Source organism: Mytilus californianus, unplaced genomic scaffold (genome assembly GCF_021869535.1).
Source record: "Mytilus californianus isolate M0D057914Y unplaced genomic scaffold, xbMytCali1.0.p SCAF_11, whole genome shotgun sequence".
NCBI classification, from domain to species: Eukaryota; Metazoa; Mollusca; class Bivalvia; order Mytilida; family Mytilidae; genus Mytilus; species Mytilus californianus.
In genome coordinates, this window is record NW_026262593.1 from 63,393,059 (window position 1) to 63,405,252 (window position 12,194).

The window sequence follows — 12,194 nt, forward strand, 5'->3', positions numbered from 1 at the left end:
CATCCCATATTTGCCACCTAGGAATAGTGACACCAGAGTTTGAATGTCGACCAATGTATATATATGAGGTTTACGCAAATTAAAAGCTAAAAAACATCAATTGGGCAAAGAAGCATTTAGATAAGATACAAGACAACCACTGACGAAGTTCCTGACTTTGGACATTTTCTTGCGATCTGAACTCTCACCTATTTTTTTCTCGATCATTAGAACTAACAACAAATACATTTAGATTAGGCAAAACAAATCAGTACAGGAAAAGCATTTAACTCTTACATAACAAAACAAAAGAAAAATATTAGTCAATATTTTATCGTATCAAACATTGCTCACAGTTACTTAAACCAAGCTCAAAGTACCTTAACCTGCTCATAAAGAATTAAGCCGTCCTTCACTCTAATATCGGTTGATTTACTTCCTAGAAGATTTCATAATGAAACTTTATTATTACTACAGGCAATCGGTCCTGTGCAATGCCCATTACAAAATTTAAATAATAAAAAGACCAACTAAAGAAATATTCTGGTATTGCATCAAACTATTATACTTTAACAAACTGATGATTACCCCAAAAATATCAGATTTATTAGTTAAACAAAAACGGTATAATTATAAACTGTATCAATAAGTGAATAATTCCATAGAGAACATTTGAAAGGACAATTCCTAAACTTGTTAGCTTTATAGATAATATATCGTATAACGCTGGAATCATACTTCTTCAATAAAACTATATTTTTGCTGCCTACAAATTAGCTATTGAACCAATTGGTCAAAGCAGTAAAGTTAGAGTCATTTGTTCGAGAGTTTAACGGACGCCATCATGAATTGCATTGGTTGGCGTTATGGGACATTTTTGTGTCACAGATGATCACGGATATGTTCCATAATCGCATGCTCTTTTCTTAAATATTGTGACATCGCCGAATCAGACTCATCACTGAATTAGTTCATAAAAATGAGTAACACGATGGGTGCCAATAGTGGAATAGTTTTTGTTTTCCCTTCCGGAGCACCTGAGATCACCACAGTTTTTGAAGGTTTTCCTGCTGATCAGCCTTTAGTTTACTATGTCGTGTTTTTTTAAGTTGTTGGTTTTATCTCCGTCTTTCGGGTTTCTTTGGCATGGCGTTGTCAGTTTCTCTAGAATCATTGGTATTGAATGTCCCCTTGGTATCTTTCGCCCCATTTCGTGATTCTATCCAAAATAAAAAATCTATATGCTTGTTGTAAAATTATTTTAGCCATGCAAATTTTACGTTCATTAAAATCCAAGACCCCTGTACAAACATGTGCGATTCGGACAATCTCAACATGTGCAATCCATAAAAAGAAACGAACGGAACAGCACCATTAAAGAAAGAAAAAAATACATTAAGAGCCAGTCTGCCAAAAAACCACGCAATAGGCTCCAAATGCAATGTTATCATATTGACCTGAAAGTTTGCATACATGAAACCTTGGAGGCAAATACTCTCTGTGCAAAACATTTTTTCAAAAATATTCAATGGTAGTCTCTTTATGGAGAGCCATCTATATATAGCCATTTAAGGTCAAAATGAAGCTGAAAATTAGCCAATTTCAGCAGTTTTAGCTGATAAATATCAGTGATTATCATCAGTGTACTGTTTTATTGGTAAAAATATGTTGTAAAACTGTATTTCAATTGTCAAAATATGCTAATACCTCAGGTTAATTTTTTCCCTATATTATATATTTTGCTCATTCTGGTCTAAAGTTCCGAAGTTTTACGAAAGTGCTAAAAAGTAAAATATCGAAAAATACCGAACTCCAAGGAAAATTCAAAAGGGAAAGTCCTTTATCAAAAGCTCAAACACACCAAACGAACGGAAAACAACTGTCATATTCCTGACTTAGTACAGGCATTTCCTTATGAAGAAAATGGTAGATTAAACCTGGTTTTATAGCTAGCTAAATATCTCACTTGCATGACAGTCGCATGGAATTCTATTATATTGACAACAATGTGTGAGCAAAACAAACAGACATAATAGGTAAAATTGTCAAAGACTGGGGTACAGCAGTCAACATTGTGTTATAATCTTAATCACTATAAAAAGAAATAACTATTTCAACAAAGTGAAATGGTGAAATTTGCTAATTTTTAACAGTCAATATTTTCTGAAGTGGCAAAAATCTTTGAATGCCATTTGGTTTTGCTTAAACCAAAATCTTATATTTACAAAATATAAAAAAAATCCAATTTCGGCAATTGATCATAGTACTCAATGTAAAATTATTAGTTTGGAAGGAATTGTGGTTTAGCAGGTGTTATCGTATATTAATGATATTTCTATTTGGACCCGTCAATAATCCCCCTCGGGGGGCCCCACCTTGCAGAAAATAAATATATGATGCGCAACTAAAATATTTAATTAGTATCTCATACAACTTTTACGTTAAACTCTTTTGTGATTGCGGAGGAGTTGCGGACTGCAGGTAGTTACACTATACTACTTCTGATTTTCTCTTTTTTGGTCCAAAGTTTCCCCCATAAACCCTCAACAGATAAAATACTAGTAAACATATGGTGTCAATTTCACAACCCACACAAGACATATTATTGGTTGGATTCCAATCCATTCTGTACTTTGAGAGCACCCAAGGAGTGTAGATATATTACAAACGAACAGACGGACAGACAGACCGACATTATGAATATTATATATCCCCAGCTTATCACTAGCATGGGTATAATAAGTCTCTTTACAAAAGGGTCAAATAGATTCAGGACAGCCAATAATTACAGGTCAAGCTAGCCCTTCTGGCCTGTTTAATAAGAACGCGGGTTATGGTCTGTTCACTTTTGTGGATACTCGTATGAATCTTTCCAATGGAATAAGACATATGGAGAAAATGTATTAACTCACCAATTACTATATCTTTATCAAAAAGGAGGATATGTTGTATAGATTCATGACAATTACTATATCTTTATCAAAAAGGAGGATAATTATGTTGTACAGATTCATAACAATTACTATATCTTTATCAAAAAGGAGGATATGTTGTATAGATTCATGACAATTACTCTATCTTTATCAAAAAGGAGGATATGTTGTATAGATTCATGACAATTACTCTATCTTTATCAAAAAGGAGGATATGTTGTATAGATTCATGACAATTACTATATCTTTATCAAAAAGGAGGATATATTGTATAGATTCATGCCAATTACTATATCTTTATCAAAAAGGAGGATAATTATGTTGTATAGATTCATAACAATTACTATATCTTTATTAAAAAGGAGGATATGTTGTATAGAGTCATGACAATTACTCTATTTTTATCAAAAAGGAGGATATGTTGCATAGATTAATGGCAATTACTATATCTTTATCAAAAAGGAGGATATGTTGTATAGATTCATGACAATTACTCTATCTTTATCAAAAAGGAGGATATGTTGTATAGATACATGACAATTACTATATCTTTATCAAAAAGGAGGATATGTTGTATAGATTCATGACAATTACTATATCTTTATCAAAAAGGAGGATATGTTGTATAGATTCATGACACAAAATCTTTATATGTACTTGATAAAATCCCAGCAAATTAACACAGCTTTTTTTGCTGGTCTTCGTCTAAAATTCACAGTGATGCTTTCAACATGTACAAAAAGCTCACTCCGCACTGCAAGTTAAAAATGACCTAATAGCACTGTTTAACTTCATCTATTCGGATTTTTATGTATATATAAAATAACATGTTTCAATAATTTTCATTTTATATTAATTCAAAATACATGTATCAAGGCAATTAATTTTGTTTAAAAGAAAGAAAAAGTCGTCTAAACAAGGAATTATTTGAATCTAGAATAATTTTGAATTCTGGAAAATTGATATGAAATGTATGATGAAAACTTACCCAACTAAATAGGGTTAGCCATGCGCGCATGGCTAAGAGGGGTTAGTTAGTTCATACTGAAATATCAGTGAAAGTAAAATTAACCTTAGCCATGGGTTAGTTTTCATCATTCTTTATCAATTTTCCAGAATTCAAAATTATTGCAGATTCAAATAATTCCTTATTTCTAGTTAATCACAATTTTGGAACAAGTTGAAAAAAGAATCCATCGCTATAACATGTAAATTTTGAATATGTAAGTATGACTGATGGTGGCTAAATTACATGTATTTGTTTATGTAAACACTGATTGTATACAGAGAAATAAAACATAAATATCGGTGTTATTACGAATATCTACCAAGAAAAATGTGTTTTTTTATTTGGATCTGTATACAGTTTTAAAAAGTAAATTGATTCATCACAGTAGTGACAAACCTGCTATTAAAGGGTCGCAGTTTGTCTCTATCGGAATACCAATTACTTGGCGGTATACTTCATCTCGCTTAACGTCCAGTGGCAAATATTTTCATAAAAATGCATGTAAGGAACACACACTTCAATATGAGAAAACATGTTCTATTACTTTTCATTGACTTCAAACTAGCTTTCTGTGACTGCTAGTATTCTTAGATCAGTACTTTGTGTCTTTTGTCGTTTTGATCCAATTTTTTCCTTAGGCATCAGCCTCTCCAACAGGATGTAGAAAGGCTAGACACTAAATGTACACACACTGAAATTTAGTTCCCAATATTTTTCGTGTAAATATGCACATATGAATTGTAAAAGTTTTGGTTAGATCTTTTAATAGATTTTTTTTTTTCAAGAATGAATGTCAGTAGTTTTGTCAATTTATATACTGGTAGTTTTAATTAAGAAAAAGACAAATCATTCACCTTAAAAACAGGTGAAAAACTGAAGCATTCATTTAAGACAGCAAGAGAAACTAGAGGCTCTAAAAAGCCTGTGTCGCTCACCTGCATCTTCAACAATGGCCACTTTTTATTAAAAATCATCATTAAAGGGTAATAAATCTATTAAAAGTAAGCTTACAATTTCAGTCACGTTGATATATTTGTAGATCTTATCCTGCTTATAATTTATCTTTTTAAAGTTTCTATTTATCTATTACAGTTTTCCTATGGGCCAGGTGAGCTAAAAATGTTAACATCAATGAGACAGCAACTGAACATATTTTTTTTTCCAGAAACGACCAGGCGCTTAGCACTTACACTACAATTTATATAGCTCAATAAAATGATAATTTCAAATACAATACAACAGATATGTAAGCTGGTTCTAGCCTGACTACTACATTTGTGTTCATAGACCGAACCGGAGCGTTAAATACAAGAGGATTCCACTTAAACACATGTGTTGACGACTGCAAATATTAATACTAAAATCCGTAAAAGCAAAACACAAAAAAAACCCCAAAAAACAAGAGTGCACACGCTGAAATGTCTCGCCTTCTTTACTGATCATTGATATTATGTTGATAGTCTTAAATATAAAGCTTTATTACAACTGTCACATAAACTTAACATTAACCAAGTAAACTAAACATTGACCAATGAACCATGAAAACGAGTTCAAGGTCAGATGAACCATGCTAGGCAGGCATGTACAGCTAACAATTCTTTCATACAACAAATATAGTTGACCTATTGCTTATAGTTTAAGAAAAACAGACCAAAACACAAAAACTTAACACAGAGCAATGAACCTTGAAAATGAGGTAAAGGTCAAATAAAACCTGCGTGACTGAAATATAGATCATAAAATATTTCCATACACCAAATATAGTTGAACTATTGTATATAGTATTAGAAAAAAAAGACCAAAACTCAAAAACTTAACTTTGACCACTGAACCATGAAAATGAGGTCAAGGTCAGATGACACCTGCCAGCTAGACATGTACACCTTACAATCATTCCATACACCAAATATAGTAGACCTATTGCATACAGTATGAGAAAAACAGACCAAAACACAAAAACTTAACTATAACCACTGGACCATGAAAATGAGGTCAAGGTCATATGACACCTGCCAGTTGGACATGTACACCTTACAGTCCTACCATACACCGAATATACTAGACCTATTGCTTATAGTATCTGAGATATGGACTTGACCACCAAAGCTTAACTGATCCATGAAATGAGGTCGAAGTCAAGTGAAAACTGTCTGACGGGCATGAGGATCTTGCAAGGTACGCACATACCAAATATAGTTATCCTATTACGTATAATAAGAGAGAATTTAACATTTCAAAAAAATCTTAACTTTTTTTTCAAGCAGTCACTGAACCATGAAAATGAGGTCAAGGACATTGGACATGTGACTGACGGAAACTTCGTAACATGACATGAGGCAGCCATATACAAAGTATGAAGCATCCAGATCTTCCACCTTCTAAAATGTAAAGCTTTTAAGAAGTTAGCTAACGTCGCCGCCGCCGCCGCCGGATCACTATCCCTATGTCGAGCTTTCTGCGACAAAAGTCGCAGGCTCGACAACAAACCAAAACGGCGATTATCCCTGAAGTGACTTATGTTTAAGACAGTCACATATGATCATTGGTTGCTCGACTAATTGCTGCTGAACTTTAAATGAGATATAATTTATCTTACTTTATAAAAGATCGACAAGAAAAGCAAGATTTTTAAAGGTCACAAGGTAAAGGTCAACAGGAAGACATATATATATACATTGTATATATATATTATGCTAAAAAACACTTCTGTCTCTGATTCGACTAGTCTTCACTCTTACTCTTAAAAAACTGAGAGCTTTGAGAAGAAGCAGCAAATACCAATTGTAATAATCTTTGGTTTTACCAAAGGTAGGGATCGCCCCATGACATCCCGCACTTGATGCGTTCAACATGCTAACACGAGACAAACGAGAGAGCTTCATATACTCAAGCAGTAATGGTCCACCTTTTCATGAATAGTTAAGCTCTGAATATGTATTATTCTTTATTCGTGTTCGAACTATGCAAGAGAGAGTTTTCATTGGTTGAACTTGCTATTGTACGTTTATATTTTTATACATGCGGTCACTAGTAACTCGAATTTAGCTTGAACGGACAAAAACGCATTAACGGCATTTAAAAAAGATTAATGAAAATTGATTAAAGATTGACAAAAATTAAAAATTATTTTTAATGCATTTCAATCCATATCAAATCATTTTAATACCAGTCAAATAGTTTCCCTTGCGGTCATTCAAGTTAATTTGAGATGTAGGTAAACTGCGTCAAACTAATTAGCAACGCCCCCGTTAAACGGAATCAAACTGATGTTAAGTCCTTTTAAACTTTAAAGTGTCCGCCTTTTTGTAAGGTAAATCACTCAAGCAGAACAGCATCCTCGTGTATCTATCATTAATCCGCTCCGAGCGTTATCGATTTAAGATATTTTACTGGTGGTTAGTTTTATATATGTTTTCCAATATTTATGTTATACGTAATGTTTTATATGTATATTGGAATGTATATAATGTCATACAAGTGGTGAGACTTTAATAAAAAAAATTGAATCTGAATATATAAACATGCTTCACAATTAAGATAAACGAATGAACAATAGATATATAACTAAATTTATAAATATTGATGCACGATTTAAAAAGCACAAAGTGTTAATCTGTTAAAAATAAAATAGCTCTTTATATCAAATTATTCGTTTTCAATATTGCTTACTAATATGAAAACTCGTGGCATGTAAGTAAGGTATGGTCTTTTAAATATATCTGCGAAAAAATAAAAACCGGAAAGATAATAAGAAGGTCGTAATTGTGCTCATTACAAACCTAGAAGTGAAAGATGTTTTTTTAATCAATAGACAATAAGTTTTAATAGATGCATATTATATTTTCGGTAAGAAAAAAATATTAACATTTATACCGACATTTAAAATAGCATGTAATCAAAAACATTTTTTTGTTAAATAATAAAATTGATCTAGATGAGCTTGACATTTGTTGAATTCATTTTAATTAGTCAACAGTTTCGTCTTGCTAAAACTTGTAATCAAAGTAACAGCTCAATGAACTTTTAAACCTGTGTAAAATTGTAATACCGGTCACTGGTTAAAGATGTGTGTTATTTGTGTAAAAGCAGCAAACGACAAATGAAATTTGAAGTGGGTTTACGAAGGGATTATCGTTATGTCCGCATGTAAAATAATTCTTGCAAGAAATGAATATTTGACGAACTGGACTGGCTATTAAGCCCTCGCACGGTCGGCCCTGGCCCAAACGGAATATTTAAAAAAACCCTTATTTTTATATTTGCGGCATTCAAAAACGTTTTTAAGACCAAAAGGTAACTTAAACATTGTAAAGCACGTCGGATAAATGTTTCTGTCATATAATTGTGTAAGACATATTTTAGCGGTAATGCATATTTTAGCGGTAATTACTAGATAAAATAAAATAATTGGCTATTCTAACTTCCCAAGTTTAATCTAGGTGCTCTCGTGGGCCACGTTTAATATTCAAATAAATTTCATTGGTCGGGATTTCATAATGTGTAATATGAAATTATCTTGAAAATAATTGCGGGAAAGGGCTGTTAAAGTGCGAGAAGAAAACTCATTTTCTTTTTGCGGAAACGTGAACGAAGGAACGTGCTACAAATAAAGACCTGCGATTGTTTGTCAATAACTCAAATTTACAAAATAGTAAAATATAACTACATGTAATGATCAATGTCAAAATTATTGGAAGTTTTGTGGTCATGACATCGCCTATGTTATGTAGTATAAATACTCGAATTTGTCAATTATACCACATCTTCTTATTTGTATATTAATCATTTCAAAATACGAAAATGGAACGAATATAGTGAAGTATTGTGTCCATGCATGACGATATCAAAGTCGCGTACATATACGAAGAGAAGATGTGATAAAGACGTAAACATGTACAAGAATTCGTTCGGTCTTTAATGCGCATGCGCTAGTAATTGTCCACAGACGGCGATTAATTTTACTATAGATTTGTATGGGCAAATAGTTTTTATACCCGTATTACTTTATATTAACTTTTGAATATCTTCTTCGCGCCGTTAAATAAAGTTTATTAAAGGTTTAAACTGTGTAATGATGTAAATTTTATGAAAATAAGATATTTTAAACATCCGTCACTTTTGATTTAAAATTTGCTACCATAAATAGCGAAGTAGCCCGTTTAATGTATACAGAGAAGGCATTGTTTTGCGAACCCCTGACATCTGTTTGTTTCAATAACAAATAGTATTCGTTATTTTCTTATTTTGTCGTCGATATTTTTATAATCTCCAAAGACAGGGAAATAAAATGATATGTTTGCCTAAAAATTAACTTTTGTAATTCTCCCGTCTTTTTATGGTTGAAAATTGAAAATTCTTTAATTTGTCATGGAATTGAGAATTTTACACGCTTGGTTACGAAGTCATCGGCAAACACTTATACTTTTATGAATCGGTATGATTATATCCTTTAAGACTTTGATAAACAATATAATTGTGAATGTATACATGTTTACTCTACATTAAAGTAGCAATACTTGCAATACACAAGGTATATGTTTTTTTGGTTTTTTTTGTGTTTTCCACTTTTCAATCATGAGAGAGGATGAAGTATACAATGAAATCATTATGTTGAAAAGTGAACTTCCAACAATTAACAATCTTAATATATTTTTCATTATTATGACAAAAATAAATTTGCTAAAAGCTTCAAAGAAAATCTTTGACAAAATACACACGTATTATTATTAGGTTAGACTGATGTTATTGTAGCGGATGCATGTGGAAATTAAAATCCTTCGGATTTATGACATAAAAGAAGAATCTTCATCGTTATTCCATATATCGTGACCATATAAAACATCAATTGGATTAGGTTCTTTGGTTGCACCAGCTATATTTTTAACACAACAAATGACATGATTTTTTTTAATTATTAAAATTTCAATACTAGTAATTATTATTCCATAATTTTTCCATAACCATAAGCTAACTAACAATAATATCTTTCCTGAAAAACACATAAACTTCCCAATACTATTTAACAAAAATATTTACGAATTAACTTTTTCAACTACATGTACTGCATAAACCTACACACCCCGGGATACCAACATTGATTTGTGTGATTCAAGTAGCTAATTAAGACTGTTCTCCACAGGGAGTGATGCGTGTAATCTGACCGTATATATATTATTAATTTCTCACACTTTTCTTATCATATCAAGTTGAAATCTTTCAGAGTTTTATCTTTGACGAGCTTTTGATTTGGCTAAGTTAGCTACATGTATTTGGAAAATACCCCGTGTTTACTTAATACTTTGTCATAGTTCACGGAGATCCGTTACATATATTCCTTTAGAAATAAACATAATTATAAAATGATTAATTAAAACGAATATGAAAATAAATAAAAAATACTCGAAACTGTAACATATTTTGAAAAGTTTTAATTAAAATAAATCGCATAATGGATTGTTACTTGATTACACAACGACCGAAATCATAAAGTCTCGCAACATGCATGGAGGTTTACATCTACTGTGTCAAATAAAAGATACACACACGTATTCCTCATTATCAATTTAAAGTCTAAGTAGACTTATAAGTCCATCTTTTTTTAAGAGGCCATAGTAAAAACAAATGTCTTGCTTTAGGAACGGACAAATCATATTTTAAAAAAACTCTTAATTCGACAAAAATGTTGAAACTGTGAAACTGACATGATGTTTGATTTTTTTTTATTGACCAAATGTTTTTTTATTATTATGTTAGGTTGACGTTTTATTTTCAACTGAGACCATATGCAATCCCATTAGAAATAATTATGGTTCTCTTTTCACCGACATGTCCCTTTTTTTAACCAAGCTAATGTTTAAAGCTATTGCTTTAAAGTACATTGGAAAATTCCATTATTGTATGACAAATATTCTACAAATCATGATTTTGCATGGACAAGACTTTTGTGCCAGTGTGTGGCTAGTTAATTTATCATATCCAGTATAAAAATTATCCCAAGCAATGGAGTATAACATATATGGACTTCTTCCATCTGGCAGTAAATGGGTATTCTTTATAGCTTGCTGTTCGGTGTAAGCCAAGGCTCCATGTTGAAGGCCGTACTTTGACCTATAATTTTTTATTTTACAAATTTTAACTTGGTTATAGAGTTGTCTCATTGGCACTCATACCACATCTTCTTATTTATATTCGCTTCATTGTGCTGAATGTATAAACACGCAGCCACGTCCGATGCCACATCTCCTTTACGTTAGCATATATATATATATACCCTTTCAACAACTCTTTCAGGGGTTTGATGGCAAAAAAATCATTTTCGAGTTGCATTCGAAATTTCTGTTCTTCATCGTATTCCTCCTAGTCGTTCCTCTTATCATGCTTATTGAATTATTGCTGATTTGTTCTCGTTCCGAATATGCATGAACTATTTGTCACTCGACGCCAAGTAAAACCGTCAATCATATCCGCGCATGATATAAAATTAATCGTTTGCACCTTAAGATGCCGAAAACTTTGCAGTAGAATGTAAAAAAATTCTCATTTGTATTTCAAGGCGCATTCACACTAAAATTGTTCATTCTTTTTTATGTCTCAACCCTTCATGAGAAGCTTGTATTAATTCAATGGACAACCGACTGAATAAATCAATAGCATCACTAAACGCTTAACATGATCTTTCAAAGAATGTGCGATGAGTGCGCTGAAGGTTAGAAAAAGAGTTGAATTGAAACGGTATTGAATAAAGACTACGAGCTAGTGGTTGTCATAGAATGTGGACATACTGAGTGTTTTAAGTCAAGAAAATAGTTATAGGACACGGTGGTACTATCTGGATGCACAAACGGGAAAAGTTACCAGAGATGTTGAGATATTGAAATATAAGCGAAAAAAAGGTTAAGTTCCGCTTAACTTCTATAAAGGAATTTAGCCTAACTAAAAAAAATGAGTGTTTAAACAATCTCTGCAATTGTTTAGTCATGACACAGTCTTTCGGATCAACTTGTACTTATTATATCTGCTGAAATGTAAAATGAAATTAGAAAAAAAACTTTTCCAAATGAAAAACTTTGGGATTCATGTCTAACATTGACAATATCACTTCTTTAATGATTTTGATGCGTCCAAAGCGCTTTTCTGTATTTACCTTTATTTTGATATCCAAAGTTATAACACACCATACAATTAATTGGTTAAATGTGTCTTCTTAAAACTAAGGAATATAAGTATGAGTATGATGGCCATAAAATCAGTAGGACATCATCGTTTTCGAAGCA